The following is an 18,747-nucleotide window of genomic DNA, read 5'->3' on the forward strand; positions in this document are numbered from 1 at the left end:
TACAAGTAATTTTGAATCCTCTATAGTATAAAAGATGCAATTAGAGCTCTGTAAACCTTTGTGTGTCAAGGGTTAATTGCCCTAGGATAGGAGAGAGCAAGCCTGGAACAAATTTACAATCACGGAAAACATTCCTTCTAGGCTACCCATGAAACAATTATATGATAACTAAAAGCCATAAACAGGGAATGGACAATTTATCGTAAGTGCAAGGACAGAAAATAAAACATTGACTGGATTTATCTACACAACACTTCAAAACTAATGAGAAGCAAGGCTGATGATTTGCTTCTTGACAAAACCATGATAACTTATGACATAAGAATTATTGTTTTGAACTTTTAATGAACTTCTGGATGAAGAAGATAGATAATGAACGTTGAGTTAGGTACTACTCTTAATGGAAAAACATGTAAACAATTCTACTGTAACTCCTTATTCACTTATGAATTGAATTAGTGTCTTAAACTTTCTATGAACTCTTAGAGTGCAATGATGCTTGGAAAACCATGTGACAATTTATTGAGAGAAAGTGTAAAAACCAAGAACTACAATAAGGGACTTTTTTCTTTCATCAGTAAAGAAGAGGCTTTTTTTTTCTTTTTTCACTAATAGACAGGGCATTTTTTCTTACTTAGGGGCTTTTATTACTTTCAGCAACAAAAAGAGAGAATATTTTCTCTAAGCAATAAAGGTTGGAGATTTTTTTTCATCCAGAATAAGAGCGTTCTTTTTGCATAGGTGCTTATTCAATGTAACTTGCTTGTGGGGACTCTTGCTCCATCCACCAAATATGGCTGTGTGTATGTAAGTATGCGTGAACATTTGTGGAATTAATGAGACAGGTGGTCAGTGGCAGCCAGAATGTGTGTGTGGCTGTGCATATTGCCTGTGTAAAAGATTTTAATTGTTTTTCTTTCTTTTTTCTCTGGTTTTCAATGAGTTAATGAGTTCCTAGCCTCTTACCTAGTAAGCATGAGGTTCTTAAGCAAGAGAGAAAAGAAACTAATGCTTATTAAAGCACAAGTAAAAAAAGAGTTACAGATAAAGAAACCAGATGTTATTAAACTACAAATAGTAAGATTATAAGGCTATGGATCATCAGTCTTTAACCTTTGTCTGACTGTGTTGCAACTCAGTTCATTCCCTAGCTGGAGCAGGCATCTGACACCGTATAGTATCCCAATGTATATATTATCATCTTTCAACTACTTTTTGACTGAATATTTTTGATTGTTTCTATTTTCTAGTTTATGTGAATAGACTAGCAGTGAACAAGGTTGCGTAGGTGTTTGTTGAACAGGAAGTCTAGTCCTTTAGTCATATGTCAAGGACTGATGGTAGGGCTATCTTAAACTCTCTGAGAAGTCTTCACTCTGATTTTTTAGTGATTGTACCAGTCAGTTCTTAATCATACTAACCACAAGTGAGGATTCTCGTTCCTCACACCCTCACCAGCATTTGTTGTCAGCTGTTTTTTTTTTCTTTGACCTTATTTATTTTGATTGACAAGATGAAATCTCAAAATAGTTTTAATTTGCATTTCTCTAATTGGTAAATGATGTTGAATACCTTTTAGAAAATTTCTTAGCCATTTTTCTTTTTCTTTTGAAAACTCATTGTTTAGATCCATAACCCATTTTGTAAATATGTCACTTGCTTTTGATTCATTACTATTTTAACTTCTTTGCATTTTTAAGTATTAATGCTCTATTAAATATATAGGTGCCAAAAAAAAAAAAGTTCGTGGGCAAATGGTTGGAACTGGAAAATATCATCCTGAGTGAGGTAACCCAATCACAGAAAGACATACATGGTATGCACTCATTGATAAGTGGCTATTAGCCCAAATGCTTGAGTTACCCTAGATGCCTAGAACAAATGAAACTCAAGACGGATGATCAAAATGTGAATGCTTCACTCCTTCTTTAAAAGGGGAACAAGAATACCCTTGGCAGGGAAGAGAGAGGCAAAGATTAAAACAGAGACTGAAGGAACACCCATTCAGAGCCTGCCCCACATGTGGCCCATACATATACAGCCACCCAATTAGACAAGATGGATGAAGCAAAGAAGTGCAGACCGACAGGAGCCGGATGTAGATCGCTCCTGAGAGACACAGCCAGAATATAGCAAATACAGAGGCGAATGCCAGCAGCAAACCACTGAACTGAGAATAGGACCCCCGTTGAAGGAATCAGAGAAAGAACTGGAAGAGTTTGAAGGGGCTCGAGACCCCATATGTACAACAATGCCAAGCAACCGGAGCTTCCAGGGACTAAGCTACTACCTAAAGACTATATATGGACTGACCCTGGACTCTGACCTCATAGGTAGCACTGAATATCCTAGTAAGAGCATCAGTGGAAGGGGAAGCCCTGGGTCCTGCTAAGACTGAACCCCCAGTGAACTAGACAGTTTGGGGGAGGGCGGCAATATGGGGAGGGTTGGGAGAGGAACACCCATAAGGAAGGGGAGGGGGAGGGGGATGTTTGCCCAGAAACCTGGAAAGGGAATAACACTCGAAATGTATATAAGAAATACTCAAGTTAATAAAAAAAAAGAGTAAAAAAAAAAGTAAGATAAGCCTACAGATGCTGGTCCCTGGGGTCTGAAACCTCTGTGGAACACATCACTGCTCCCAACCTACTCCCATTCGTCTGGCTTGCTTCTGACAATAGTCAGCAAAGCACATCTCTTAGATGGGAAACTACACTTTCCATCACTAAACCAGTATAATTTGTAACTGCATTCAAAACATATATGCTTATACTCTTTTTCTTAGTTGCCTTCTAATGTTGTGATGAACAACATGATCATAAACAACTGGAGGAGTAGAGAGTTTATTTAACATTAAAATATATACTTCATCAAGAAATGAAGTCAGGGAACAACTTCAGAGAAAAGAACCCAGAGGCAAGAACTGATGCAGAGACCATGGAGGAACAATGCATAACACATTGCTCTTTCTGGTGGGCACAGCTTGTCATCTTAAACAAATCAATGCCACCTTCCCACTGGTAGGACAACAGAGCTAAATGTATATTCCCATATAAATCATTAATCACGGGAATACCTTTGGGATTTGACTACAGAAAATCTAATGTAATCATTTTAATTTAATTTTGGGTTTCCTTTTTCCAAATAACTCTAGTATGTTTAAAGTTGACAAAAACCCTTACCAGGACATTCACAATTAAGTGTTGCTCTCTGGACTGAGTATATGAATACCATCGAAATTTTTTAAGGAAAAATATCACAGACATGATGACTGCAGGAAATTTATAATGGTTTAGTTTTTGTTTTACACTAAAATTTTTTGAGGTTGACATTTCCTAAAAGTCAAATTTAAATATTTGGTCAAGACGCTTTGAAATTCTTAAGACATATCCACAAGTACAATTTAAGGATTCAAATGTACTTTATTGCAAGTCTGTCCGCAAAGCATTCATTGACAGATGTGGCTGGTAATAAGTTTCCATTTTTAAAAAAAGTTAATTCCTTATCTTGAAAATTGAGTCTTTCTGTATTTTTTATGTTAGTACATCCACTAAAATTCTGTTGTCATAACAAATACTATTCACAGATGTCTATTTTTGTTTTATATTAAAGGAAAAACTTTTAAAAAGGTGTGGCTCTCTGCTCTTATCAAAGAAGCTTCTTTCCAGCAGAGAAAGGTTTTAAAAGCAAATTCAAAATGTAAAAATCAATTTACTTGGTGTTGCCAGACCCACTTATTACATCTATGATGAATGTACATATCAAAGTCTCAGTAAGTATCATGGAAGGGATTATAGGATAATCATATGTGACCGAGAACCCCATAGTCAACTACAAGATTTAGTCTAGGTCCACATACAATGCTCTAGTTTGGCCTTCTCTATAGTACAACAACCTATTTCTAGGCTTCTTCCAGAATCTTCCTTACTTCACAAACTCCCCTCCCATGATATAGCCTACATTTCTACCTATCTTTTTTTCTATTATTCCTTGCAATAAACATGGTATTGAGATGGTTTATTCCCGTTTTTTCCATTGGTTATATGTTATAGATACTACAAGTCTATACCCAATAATTATGACAAGAAGACTATATAAATAAGAAGTGAACAATGACACAAATTGACATGCTAACATGCATGGGGAAATCAAATAGGGCCTCATCCTTAGTTTAAAAACTACAAGGTCACAAATGCTAGGAGAACAGAATTAGTCTTCTTGAGAGATGGTGGTACCATTTTACCATATCTAGCGTCTCCAAACAGCCAAATTTCTCACATTTTCTGGGGTGGAAGAGGGGAATTTCCCTGATTCATTCCATCCATGTACCCTTGCCAGATCACCAGATTTACTATAGGTCCACATCCAGTGCTCTAGTTTAGCCTTCCCTACGGTACAACAACCTATTTCAAGGCTTCTTTCAGGGCCTTCCCTACTTTACAACAATCCCCTCCTATGCTATATCTTACATTTCTATCTATCTTTTATGTCTATTATTCCTTGCAATCAACATGGCTTTGAGATAGTTTATTCCTGGTTTTGCAATTTGTAAGTTACATATTTAAGTCATTTCTTTTTTTTTTTATTAATTTGAGTATTTCTTATACACATTTCGAGTGTTATTCCCTTTCCCGGTATCCGGGCAACCATCCCCCTCCCCCTCCCCTTCCTTATGGGTGTTCCCCTCCCAACCCTCCCCCCATTGCTGCCCTCCCCCCACCAGTCTAGTTCACTGGGGGTTCAGTCTTAGCAGGACCCAGGGCTTCCCCTTCCACTGGTGCTCTTACTAGGATATTCAATGCTACCTATGAGGTCAGAGTCCAAGGTCAGGCCATGTATAGTCTTTAGTTAGTGGCTTAGTCCCTGGAAGCTCTGGTTGCTTGGCATTGTTGTACATATGGGGTCTCAAGCCCCTTCAAACTCTTCCAGTTCTTTCTCTGATTCCTTCAACGGGGGTTCTATTCTCAGTTCAGTGGTTTGCTGCTGGTATTCGCCTCTGTATTTGCTGTATTCTGGCTGTGTCTCTCAGGAGCGATCTACATCCGGCTCCTGTCGGTCTGCACTTCTTTGCTTCATCCATCTTGTCTAATTGGGTGGCTGTATATGTATGGGCCACATGTGGGGCAGGCTCTGAATGGGTGTTCCTTCAGTCTCTGTTTTAATCTTTGCCTCTCTCTTCCCTGCCAAGGGTATTCTTGTTCCCCTTTTAAAGAAGGAGTGAAGCATTCACATTTTGATCATCCGTCTTGCGTTTCATTTGTTCTAGGCATCTAGGGTAATTCAAGCATTTGGGCTAATAGCCACTTATCAATGAGTGCATACCATGTATGTCTTTCTGTGATTGGCTTAGCTCACTCAGGATGATGTTTTCCAGTTCCAACCATTTGCCTACGAATTTCATAAAGTCGTTGTTTTTGATAGCTGAGTAATATTCCATTGTGTAGATGTACCACATTTTCTGTATCAATTCCTCTGTTGAAGGGCATCTGGGTTCTTTCCATTTTCTGGCTATTATAAATAAGGCTGCGATGAACATAGTGGAGCACGTGTCTCTTTTATATGTTGAGGCATCTTTTGGGTATATGCCCAAGAGAGGTATAGCTGGATCCTCAGGCAGTTCAATGTCCAATTTTCTGAGGATCCTCCAGACTGATTTCCAGAATGGTTGTACCAGTTTGCAATCCCACCAACAATGGAGGAGTGTTCCTCTTTCTCCACATCCTCGCCAGGATCTGTTGTCCCCTGAGTTTTTGATCTTAGCCATTCTCACTGGTGTGAGGTGAAATCTCAGGGTTGTTTTGATTTGCATTTCCCTTATGAGTAAAGATGTTGAACATTTCTTTAGGTGTTTCTCAGCCATTCGGCATTCCTCAGCTGTGAATTCTTTGTTTAGCTCTGAGCCCCATTTTTTAATAGGGTTATTTGTTTCCCTGCGGTCTAACTTCTTGAGTTCTTTGTATATTTTGGATATAAGGCCTCTATCATTTGTAGGATTGGTAAAGATCTTTTCCCAATCTGTTGGTTGCCGTTTTGTCCTAACCACAGTGTCCTTTGCCTTACAGAAGCTTTGCAGTTTTATGAGATCCCATTTGTCGATTCTTGATCTTAGAGCGTAAGCCATTGGTGTTTTGTTCAGGAAATTTTTTCCAGTGCCCATGTGTTCCAGATGCTTCCCTAGTTTTTCTTCTATTAGTTTGAGTGTGTCTGCTTTGATGTGGATGTCCTTGATCCACTTGGACTTAAGCTTTGTACAGGGTGATAAGGATAGATCGATCTGCATTCTTCTACATGTTGACCTCCAGTTGAACCAGCACCATTTGCTGAAAATGCTATCTTTTTTCCATTGGATGGTTTTGGCTCCTTTGTCAAAAAACAAGTGACCATAGGTGTGTGGGTTCATTTCTGGGTCTTCAATTCTATTCCATTGGTCTATCTGTCTGTCTCTGTACCAATACAATGCACTTTTTATCACTATTGCTCTGTAATACTGCTTGAGTTCAGGGATAGTGATTCCCCCTGAAGTCCTTTTATTGTTGAGGAGAGCTTTAGCTATCCTGGGTTTTTTGTTATTCCAGATGAATTTGCAAATTGTTCTGTCTAACTCTTTGAAGAATTGGATTGGTATTTTGATGGGGATTGCATTGAATCTGTAGATCGCTTTTGGTAAAATGGCCATTTTTACTATATTAATCCTGCCAATCCATGAGCATGGGAGATCTTTCCATCTTCTGAGGTCTTCTTCAATTTCCTTCTTCAGTGTCTTGAAGTTCTTATTGTACAGATATTTTACTTGCTTTGTTAAAGTCACACCGAGGTACTTTATATTATTTGGGTCTATTATGAAGGGTGTCGTTTCCCTAATTTCTTTCTCGGCTTGTTTCTCTTTTGTATAGAGGAAGGCAACTGATTTATTTGAATTAATTTTATACCCAGCCACTTTGCTGAAGTTGTTTATCAGCTTTAGTAGTTCTCTGGTGGAACTTTTGGGATCACTTAAGTAAACTATCATATCATGTGCAAATAGTGATATTTTGACTTCTTCTTTTCTGATCTGTATCCCCTTGACCTCCTTTTGTTGCCAGATTGCTCTGGCTAGAACTTCAAGAACTATATTGAATAAGTAGGGAGAGAGTGGGCAGCCTTGTCTAGTCCCTGATTTTAGTGGGATTGCTTCAAGTTTCTCTCCATTTAGTTTAATGTTAGCAACTGGTTTGCTGTATATGGCTTTTACTATGTTCAGGTATGGGCCTTGAATTCCTATTCTTTCCAGGACTTTTATCATGAAGGGGTGTTGAATTTTGTCAAATGCTTTCTCAGCGTCTAATGAAATGATCATATGGTTTTGTTCTTTCAGTTTGTTTATATAATGGATCACGTTGATGGTTTTCCGTATATTAAACCATCCCTGCATGCCTGGGATGAAGCCTACTTGGTCATGGTGGATGATTGTTTTAATGTGCTCTTGGATTCGGTTTGCCAGAATTTTGTTGAGTATTTTTGCGTCGATATTTATAAGGGAAATTGGTCTGAAGTTCTCTTTCTTTGTTGTGTCTTTGTGTGGTTTCGGTATAAGAGTAATTGTGGCTTCGTAGAAGGAATTCGGTAGTGATCCATCTGTTTCAATTTTGTGGAATAGTTTGGTAATATTGGTATGAGGTCTTCTATGAAGGTTTGATAGAATTCTGCACTAAACCCATCTGGACCTGGGCTCTTTTTGGTTGGGAGACCTTTAATGACTGCTTCTATTTCCTTAGGAGTTATGGGGTTGTTTAACTGGTTTATCTGTTCCTGATTTAACTTCGGTACCTGGTATCTGTCTAGGAAATTGTCCATTTCCTGAAGATTTTCAAGTTTTGTTGAATATAGGTTTTTATAGTAAGATCTGATGATTTTTTGAATGTCCTCTGAATCTGTTGTTATGTCTCCCTTTTCATTTCTGATGTTGTTAATTTGGATGCACTCTCTGTGTCCTCTCGTTAGTCTGGCTAAGGGTTTATCTATCTTGTTGATTTTCTCAAAGAACCAACTTTTGGTTGTGTTGATTCTTTCTATGGTCCTTTTTGTTTCTACTTGGTTGATTTCAGCTCTGAGTTTGATTATTTCCTGCCTTCTACTTCTCCTGGGTGTATTTGCTTCTTTTTGTTCTAGAGCTTTTAGGTGTGCTGTCAAGCTGCTGACATATGCTCTTTCCTGTTTCTTTCTGCAGGCACTCAGCGCTATGAGTTTTCCTCTTAGCACAGCTTTCATTGTGTCCCATAAGTTTGGGTTGTTGTACCTTCATTTTCATTAAATTCTAAAAAGTTTTTAATTTCTTTCTTTATTTCTTCCTTGACCAGGTTATCATTGAGTAGAGCATTGTTCAATTTCCAAGTATATGTGGGCATTCTTCCTTGATTGTTATTGAAGACCAGTTTTAGGCCGTGGTGGTCCGATAGCACGCATGGGATTATTTCAATCTTTCTGTACCTGTTGAGGCCCGTTTTTTGACCAATTATATGGTCAATTTTGGAGAAAGTACCATGAGGAGCTGAGAAGAAGGTATATCCTTTTGCTTTAGGATAGAATGTTCTATAAATATCTGTTAAGTCCATTTGGCTCATGACTTCTCTTAGTCTGTCTACATCTCTGTTTAATTTCTGTTTCCTTGATCTGTCCATTGATGAGAGTGGGGTGTTGAAATCTCCCACTCTTATTGTGTGAGGTGCAATGTGTGTTTTGAGCTTTAGTAAGGTTTCTTTTACGTATGTAGGTGCCCTTGTATTTGGGGCATAGATATTTAGGATTGAGAGTTCATCTTGGTGGATTTTTCCTTTGATGAATATGAAGTGTCCTTCCTTATCTTTTTTTATGACTTTTAGTTGAAAATTGATTTTATTTGATATTAGAATGGCTACTCCAGCTTGCTTCTTCTGACCATTTGCTTGGAAAATTGTTTTCCAGCCTTTCACTCTGAGGTAATGTCTGTCTTTGTCTCTGAGGTGTGTTTCCTGTAGGCAGCAGAATGCAGGGTCCTCGTTCCGTATCCAGTTTGTTAATCTATGTCTTTTTATTGGGGAGTTGAGGCCATTGATGTTGAGAGATATTAAGGAATAGTGATTATTGCTTCCTGTTATACTCATATTTGGATGTGAGGTTATGTTTGTGTGCTTTCATTCTCTTTGTTTTGTTGCCAAGACGATTAGTTTCTTGCTTCTTCCAGGGTATAGTTTGCTTCCTTATGTTGGGCTTTACCATTTATTATCCTTTGTAGTGCTGGATTTGTAGAAAGATATTGTGTAAATTTGGTTTTGTCATGGAATATCTTGTTTTCTCCATCTAAAAATATGGAACGCTTCACGAATTTGCATGTCATCCTTGTGCAGGGGCCATGCTAATCTTCTCTGTATCGTTCCAATTTTAGTATATGTGCTGGCGAAGCGAGCACATTTAAGCCATTTCTATGTGATCCTTCTAACTATTTAATTTAGGCATTTAGGCTATAATTTCTCTCATAGTACCACATTCAATGTGTCCCAAAGAGTTGTTTCAAAATACCTCTGCCTTCCAGAGGACAGTTTTGGATTTGGAAGACAATCCAATAGACTACTCAGGATTCCACATCTTATATGATTTATGACACACAAGACTTTTCCAACCTCAAGACCTGACCTACCAAAACATAAATTCTGCTACCACAATCTTATCCTCTCAAACTGTATTAGACCTAACATAAAAATATCCAGATTTCATTATAAAAGTACCAACAATATGAAAGATCAATCCAGTATCTTCTCTTTAACACTTACCAGTTTGTAGAAATACTCAAAATGAGAATTAGCCACATGAACCCAAGGACAAAGAGTTTAAAAAGCAATCATAAATTTCATTTAAAATTCCAAGACTTTAAAGAAGACACTAAAATGAAGCTTAAGAAAATTAAAGATACTTTAAAAAATAAATGCCTGTGTGATGCCAAAGAAAACACAAACAAAAGGCTGATAGAAAAGTCTAATATAATGCAGGACTTTAGAATGAAAATCAGTAAGGGGATAGAAATACTGAAAAGGGGTCCGGACATTGTTCTGCCATCCTCCATGAAGGCCATAAAACAAGCCAAAGCTAAGTTAGATTCTTTACCCCTATTTCTCCTGCTTGTCCCCTAGGGCACACCTAGCTACCCTAGGCTTGCTGCAGGCCGTCCCCAAACCTCTATCATCTTGCCACTGCTCTACTGGCTACCAACATGATGCCAAACAGGAAACATCCTGTCTATATAATTTTTCCCCAATTCTCCTGCCTTTCCCGCATCTCTTACCCAAATTTCAAAGTCTTGTTGGTTGTCCCCAGCTTCCCTGATGATTAGGGTAGTACCCATGGAGTTTCATTGTCTTACCTCTTGTCTAACATTCACTGTCAGGACCAACAAACAAGGAATATCCAGGCCCAGAGCACAAGGAAGCTTCAAGTCAGCTGATCAAAAATAGCCTGTCCAGAACCATCCAGCAGAGACTTGATACCTGAAGATCAATCAGATTTTCCTAACCTTCCCAATACTTGCTATATCAAGAATATCCATGAACAAGCAGAAGGCTTAAGGCCAGTGTAAAAAGACAAACAACATATGGTAATATGACACCTTAAGAGAAATTGAATCCCACTACAGTAAGCCCTGAATATCCTAACACAAGTTAATCACACACCCCACACACACACACACACACACACACACACACTCACATACACACACACACACAGACACACACACAAAGCTAAACATGATATGGGCCTTTAAAAGTGAAATAAATAAAATCGTCAAGGGAAGACAAGGAAATTTAATCAAACAGTTAAAGGCACTTAAAAAGGAAACTAATAAATCCCTTAAACAAATATAGGAAAATACAATGAAACATGACAAGGAAATGAATGAACTGTTCAATAAAAGAAAAATGGCAATAGACACAATAGAGAAAAAATAAACTAAGGCACCCATGGAGATAAAAAATCTAGGAATGAAAACATAAACAACGTATTCAAGCATCACCAACAGAATTTAAGAGATGGAAGAAAAAAATCTCAGGAGTGGAAGATACAGTGGAAGAAATTGAAGTTATCAGTCAAAGATAATGTTAAATCTGTAAACATCCCGATGAAAAATAACCAGGAAATCTGTGATTATAAGAACACATAACTTAATAATAATAGGAATACAAGGATATGAAAGTTCCAGTTCTAATAACCAGAAAATATTTGCAATGAAATCAAAGTATACTTTTTCAAGCTAAAGAACAAAATGCCTATAAATACATGAGAAGCTTACTAAATACCAAGAAGATAGGAAAAAAACTAAAATCCTTCCACCACATAACAATCAGAAGAACAAAGAAAGACTATTAAAAGCTCTAAAAGCAAAAGGCAACATAACATCCAAAGTCAAGGCTATCATAATTACACCAGAATTCTCAACAAAGAATCTAAAACCAAGAAGGGAATGAACAGGTATCTAACAACCTCTAAGAAACTGCATATGACAACATAGACTTATACCCAGCAAATTAGCAATCAGGGTAGAGAGAGAAAACAAGATAGTCCCAGAGAAATATAAAATTGAACAACATTCATCCACTAATCTAACACAACAGAAAATACTGCAAAAAGAAAATCAAGACTGATAAATGCACATGGTAAAAGCAACATACAGCAAACCAGTAGTCATCATCAAATTAAATAGAGAGAAAGTTGAAGCAATTCCAATAAAATCAGGCAGTAACAAGGTAGCTCATTCTCTCCCTACTTATTCAATATAGTACTCAAATTCCTAGCCAGAGCAATTAGAAAACAAAATGAGATCTAAAGGAATCCAAATTGGAAAGGAAGAAGTCAAAATATAACTATTTGCAAATGATAAGATAGTATACTTAAGTGAGCCCAAAAATTTCAACAGAAAATTCCTAAACCTGAAAAACAACTTAAGCAATGTGGTTGGATATAATATGAATTAAAACTTACCAGTAGCCTTACACTACTCAAAGGATAAACAGGCTGAGAAGTAAATTAGGGAAATGACACCCTTCACAACAGTTACAAAAAATATAAAATACCTTAGTGCGACATACCAAGGAAACAGAAACTAAACAGACATAGAGAAGCTGACAGAAGTTATAAACCAGGCTTCTGGTTGCTGCCCTCACAGAGAGCTGAAACCCAACCCTGAGGAGCGACTTCAGGCCCGAGACCAGAGGTAAGAAAAATTTTTCTGCTCAAAGTGACCTGCCTGGTGAACTCAGGACTCGCAAAGGCAAAATTCCTGTGGGATCGGACACTTGTGGTTTCTAGCTGGAACCCAAACCTCTCTGATCCTGTCCCACAGCTCCCTGTACCCAAACCCCATGGGAGAGAGAGCACATCACCCAGACTAGTGGGCACTCATGAGACTGCAGGAGAGGAGAGACTTCCAACACTGCCCACCCTTGTCCACATGCCTGGCCCGAGAGGAAACTGTATAGGGCCTATGGAACAGTAAGGTAGGGGCACTCAAGCTGAAGGAGTGCTGTGGTCTAGACTGCACCTGGATCTGAAGTGACTCAGTCAAAGAGCTCCCTGCACCCAAATCCTGGGGAAGGAAAAGGTAGAACTTCAGAGGGACAGACACACCTGGGACACACTCTGCCCACATTTCTGACTCTAGAGTAAGATGCCTAGTGCCATCTGGGCACCCTGAGCACAGGAACCCAAAAAGAGGCAGGGCAGGCCCTTCTGGTTGCTGCCCTCATGAAGAGCTGAAATCCAGCACTGAGGAGCAACTCAGGCAAGAGACCAGATTTTCTGCTCCAGGAGACCTGTCTGGTGGAATCAGGACACACACCCACAGGAACAGCTGAAGACCAGTAACAGGAAAAACAAATGCCTGAAAGCAGAACACTCTGTTCCTATATCTGGCTGGAAAAAAAAAAACAGGAAAACAGGTCTACAGCACTCCTGACACACAGGCCTATAGGACAATCTGTAAGAAATAGCAGAATAAGGTAATACCAGAGACAACCTGATGGTGAGAGGCAAGCAAAGGAACTCAAGCAAGAGAAACCAAGAATACATGGCATCAACAGACTAAGAGAAGTCATGAGCCAAATGGATTTAACAGATATTTATAGAACATTCTATCCTAAAGCAAAAGGATATACCTTCTTCTCAGCTCCTCATGGTACTTTCTCCAAAATTGACCATATAATTGGTCAAAAAACGGGCCTCAACAGGAACAGAAAGATAGAAATAATCCCATGTGGGCTATCAGACCACCACGGCCTAAAGCTGGAATATACATGGAAATTGAACAATACTCTACTCAATGATAACCTGGTCAAGGAAGAAATAAAGAAAGAAATTAAAGACTTTTTAGAATTTAATGAAAGTGAACCCTCTGTTCCTATATCTGACTGAAAAAAAAAAAAACAGGAAAACAGGTCTACAGCACTCCTGACACACAGGACAATAGGACGGTCTAGGCACTGTAAGAAATAGCAGAATAAGGTAATACCAGAGACAACCTGATGGTGAGAGGCAAGGAAAGGAACTCAAGCAACAGAAACCAAGAATACATGACATCAACGGAGTCCAATTCTCCCACCAAAGCAAACACTGAATATCCAAACACACAAGAAAAGAAAGATCTAGATTTAAAATCACATTTGATAATGATGATGGAGGACTTCAAGAAAGACATAAAGAACTCCCTTAGAGAAACAGAGTAAAACATAAATAAAAAAGTAGAAACCTATAGAGAGGAATCACAAAAATCCCTGAACGAATTCCAGGAAAAAACAATCAAACAGGTAAAAGAATTAAAAATGGAAATAGAAGCAGTAAAGCAAACAAAAAGGGAGACAAACCTGGACATAAAAAACCAAAGGAAAAGTCAAGGTGCCGTAGATACAAGAATCACCAACAGATTACAAGATATAGAAAAGAGAATCTCAGGAGCAGAAGATTCCATAGAAATCATCGACACAATGGTCAAACATAATGTAAAATGGAAAAAGATACTGGTCCAAAACATACAGTAAATAAAGGACACAATGAGAAGATCAAAACTAAGGATAATAGGTATAGAAGAGAGTGAAACTCCCAGCTCAAAGGACCAGTAAATATCTTCAACAAAATCATAGAAGAAAACTTCCCTAACCTAAAGAAAGAGATGCCCATAAGCATACAAGAAGACTACAGAACTCCAAATAGATTGGACCAGGAAAGAAAATCCTCCCATCACATAATAGTCAAAACACCAAAGGCACAAAACAAGGAAAGGATATTAAAAGCAGTAAGGGAAAAAGGTCAACTAATGTATAAAGGCAGACTTATCAGAATCACACCAGACTTCTCATCAGAGACTATGAAAGGCTGAAGATCCTGGACATATGTCATACAAACCCTAAGAGAACACAAATGCCAGCCCAGAATACTGTATCCTGAAAACTCTCAACTAACATGATGGAGAAACCAAGATATTCCATGACAAAACCAAATTTACACAATATCTTTCTAGAAATCCAGCCCAACAAAGGATAATAAATGGTAAGGCCAAACATAAGGAGGCAAGCTACACCCTAGAAAAAGCAAGAAACTCCGCCGGAACCTGAAGGAAACAGACCGGATAAACAGTTCTCTGCACCCAAATCCCGTGGGAGGGAGAGCTAAACCCTCAGAGAGGCAGACACGCCTGGGAAACCAGAAGAGACTGCACTCTGCACACACATCTCGGACGTCAGAGGAAAATACCAGAAGCCATCTGGAACCCTGGTGCACTGAAGCTCCCGGAAACGGCGGCACAGATCTTCCTGGTTGCTGCCGCCGCGGAGAGCTCTTGGGCAGCACCCCGCGAGCAAACTTGAGCCTCGGGACCACAGGTAAGACCAACTTTTCTGCTACAAGAGACCTGCCTGGTGATCTTGGGACACACAGAGGCAGAATTCCTCTAGGACCTGCACCTCCTTTGTTTACCGGGAGTCCCACACCCGCGGATCCCGGCCTGCAGCAGATATCTGCTCCCAGACACCGTAGGAGAGACCACACCGCCTGGTCAGGTGGGCACTCTGGAGGCCTCAGAGCGGAAGAGACCACCAACACTGCCCACCCCTGCCCACATCCCTGGCCCAAGAGGAAACTGTATAAGGCCTCTGGGTTCCCGAGGGGGAGGGCCCAGGAGCAGCAGGACCGCTGCGTCTGAGACACCACCGGAACCTAAAGGAAACAGAACGGATAAACAGTTCTCTGCACCCAAATCCCGTGGGAGGGAGAGCTAAACCCTCGGAGAGGCAGACACGCCTGGGAAACCAGAAGAGACTGCACTTTGCACACACATCTCGGACGTCAGAAGAAAACACCAGACACCATCTGGAACCCAGGTGCACTGAAGCTCCAAGAAACAGCGGCGCAGATCTTCCTGGTTGCTGCCGCCACAGAGAGCTCGAGGGCAGCACCCCGCGAGCGAACTTGAGCCTCGGGACCACAGGTAAGACCAACTTTTCTGCTGCAACTGACCTGCCTGGTGAACTCAAGACACAGGCCCACAGGAACAGCTGAAGACCTGTAGATAGGAAAAACTACACGCCCGAAAGCAGAACACACTGTCCCCATAACTGGCTGAAAGAAAACAGGAAAACAGGTCTACAGCACTCCTGGCACACAGGCTTATAGGGCAGTCTAGCCACTGTCAGATATAGCAGAACAAAGTAACACTAGAGATAATCTGATGGCGAGAGGCAAGCGCAGGAACCCAAGCAACAGAAACCAAGAATACATGGCACCATCGGAGCCCAATTCTCCCATCAAAACAAACATGGAATATCCAAACACACCAGAAAAGCAAGATCTAGTTTCAAAATCATATTTGATCATGATGCTGGAGGACTTCAAGAAAGACGTGAAGAACTCCCTTAGAGAACAAGTAGAAGCCTACAGAGAGGAATCACAAAAATGCCTGAAAGAATTCCAGGAAAACATAATTAAACAAGTAGAAGCCCATAGAGAGGAGTCACAAAAATCCATGAAAGAATTCCAGGAAATCATAAATAAACAAATAGAAGCCCATAGAGAGGAGGCACAAAAATCCCTGAAAGAATTCCAGGAAAACACAATCAAACAGTTGAAGGAATTAAAAATGGAAATAGAAGCAATCAAGAAAGAACACATGGAAACAACCCTGGATATAGAAAACCAAAAGAAGAGACAAGGAGCTGTAGATACAAGCTTCACCAACAAAATACAGGAGATGGAAGAGAGAATCTCAGGAGCAGAAGATTCCATAGAAATCATTGACTCAACTGTCAAAGATAATGTAAAGCGGAAAAAGCTACTGGTCCAAAACATACAGGAAATCCAGGACTCAATGAGAAGATCAAACCTAAGGATAATAGGTATAGAAGAGAGTGAAGACTCCCAGCTCAAAGGACCAGTAAATATCTTCAACAAAATCATAGAAGAAAACTTCCCTAACCTAAAAAAAGAGATACCCATAGGCATACAAGAAGCCTACAGTACTCCAAATAGATTGAACCAGAAAAGAAACACCTCCCGTCACATAATACTCAAAACACCAAACGCACAAAATAAAGAAAGAATATTAAAAGCAGTAAGGGAAAAAGGTCAAGTAACATATAAAGGCAGACTTATCAGAATCACACCAGACTTTTCGCCAGAAACTGTGAAGGCCAGAAGATCCTGGACTGATGTCATACAGACCCTAAGAGAACACAAATGCACCCCACAGGTTACTGTATCCTGCAAAACTCTCAATTAACATAGATGGAGAAACCAAGATATTCCATGACAAAACCAAATTTACACAATATCTTTCTACAAATCCAGCACTACAAAGGATAATAAATGGTAAAGCCCAACATAAGGAGGCAAGCTATACCCTAGAAGAAGCAAGAAACTAATCGTCTTGGCAACAAAACAAAGAGAATGAAAGCACACAAACATAACCTCACATCCAAATATGAATATAACAGGAAGCAATAATCATTATTCATTAATATCTCTCAACATCAATGGCCTCAACTCCCCAATAAAAAGACATAGATTAACAAACTGGATACGCAACGAGGACCCTGCATTCTGCTGCCTACAGGAAACACACCTCAGAGACAAAGACAGACACTACCTCAGAGTGAAAGGCTGGAAAACAACTTTCCAAGCAAATGGTCAGAAGAAGCAAGCTGGAGTAGCCATTCTAATATCAAATAAAATCAATTTTCAATTAAAAGTCATCAAAAAAGATAAGGAAGGACACTTCATATTCATCAAAGGAAAAATCCACCAAGATGAACTCTCAATCCTAAATATCTATGCCCCAAATACAAGGGCACCTACATACGTAAAAGAAACCTTACTAAAGCTCAAAACACACATTGCACCTCACACAATAATAGTGGGAGATTTCAACACCCCACTCTCATCAATGGACAGAACATGGAAACAAATTAAACAGAGACGTAGACAGACTAAGAGAAGTCATGAGTCAAATGGACTTAACAGATATTTATAGAACATTCTATCCTAAAGCAAAAGGATATACCTTCTTCTCAGCTCCTCATGGTACTTTCTCCAAAATTGACCATATAGTTGGTCAAAAAACGGGCCTCAACAAGTACAGAAAGATTGAAATAATCCCATGCGTGCTATCGGACCACCACGGCCTAAAACTGGTCTTCAATAACAATAAGGGAAGAATGCCCACATATACGTGGAAATTGAACAATGCTCTACTCAATGATAACCTGGTCAAGGAAGAAATAAAGAAAGAAATTTAAAACATTTTAGAATTTAATGAAAATGAAGGTACAACATACCCAAACTTATGGGACACAATGAAAGCTGTGCTAAGAGGAAAACTCAGAGCTCTGACTGCCTGCAGAAAGAAACAGGAAAGAGCATATGTCAGCAGCTTGACAGCACACCTAAAAGCTCTAGAGCAAAAAGAAGCAAATACACCCAGGAGGAGTAGAAGGCAGGAAATAATCAAACTCAGAGCTGAAATCAACCAAGTAGAAACAAAAAGGACCATAGAAAGAATCAACAGAACCAAAAGTTGATTCTTTGAGAAAATCAAAAAGATAGATAAACCCTTAGCCAGACTAATGAGAGGACCCAGAGAGTGTGTCCAAATTAACAAAATCAGAAATGAAAAGGGGGACATAACTACAGATTCAGAGGAAATTCAAAAAATCATCAGATCTTACTATAAAAGCAGATATTCAACAAAACTTGAAAATCTGCAGGAAATGGACAATTTCCTAGACAGATACCAGGTACCGAAGTTAAATCAGGAACGGATAAAACAGAGAAACAACCCCATAACGCCTAAGGAAATAGAAGCAGTCATTAAAGGTCTTCCAACCAAAAAGAGCCCAGGTCCAGACGGGTTTAGTGCAGAATTCTATCAAACCTTCATAGAAGACCTCATACCAATATTATCCAAACTATTCCACAAAATTGAAACAGATGGATCACTCCCGAATTCCTTCTATGAAGCCACAATTACTCTTATACCTAAACCACACAAAGACCCAACAAAGAAAGAGAACTTCAGACCAATTTCCCTTATGAATACCGACGCAAAAATACTCAATAAATTTCTGGCAAACCGAATCCAAGAGCACATCAAAACAATCATCCACCATGATCAAGTAGGCTTCATCCCAGGCATGCAGGGATGGTTTAATATACGGAAAACCATCAACGTGATCCATTATATGAACAAACTGAAAGAACAAA

General features: G+C 39.3%; 2 protein-coding genes and 1 non-coding gene across 11 annotated transcripts in view; 2 read left to right on the forward strand and 1 right to left on the reverse strand.

Moving 5' to 3' along the window:
- Positions 1–18,747, forward strand: part of LOC134481033 (immunoglobulin lambda-1 light chain-like) — a 422,701-nt gene that overhangs the window by 343,564 nt on the left and 60,390 nt on the right. The gene's annotated exons all lie outside the window — the stretch shown is intronic.
- LOC148002700 (immunoglobulin lambda-1 light chain-like) overlaps positions 1–18,747 on the forward strand; it is a 404,510-nt gene that overhangs the window by 321,893 nt on the left and 63,870 nt on the right. The window lies entirely within an intron of this gene.
- Positions 9,318–9,424, reverse strand: LOC148002702 (U6 spliceosomal RNA). The gene has a single exon (XR_015633807.1). It is a non-coding gene; the product is annotated as a U6 spliceosomal RNA (small nuclear RNA).

Source organism: Rattus norvegicus, chromosome 11, assembly GCF_021556685.1.
Source record: "Rattus norvegicus strain SHRSP/BbbUtx chromosome 11, alternate assembly SHRSP_T2T, whole genome shotgun sequence".
NCBI classification, from domain to species: domain Eukaryota; kingdom Metazoa; phylum Chordata; class Mammalia; order Rodentia; family Muridae; genus Rattus; species Rattus norvegicus.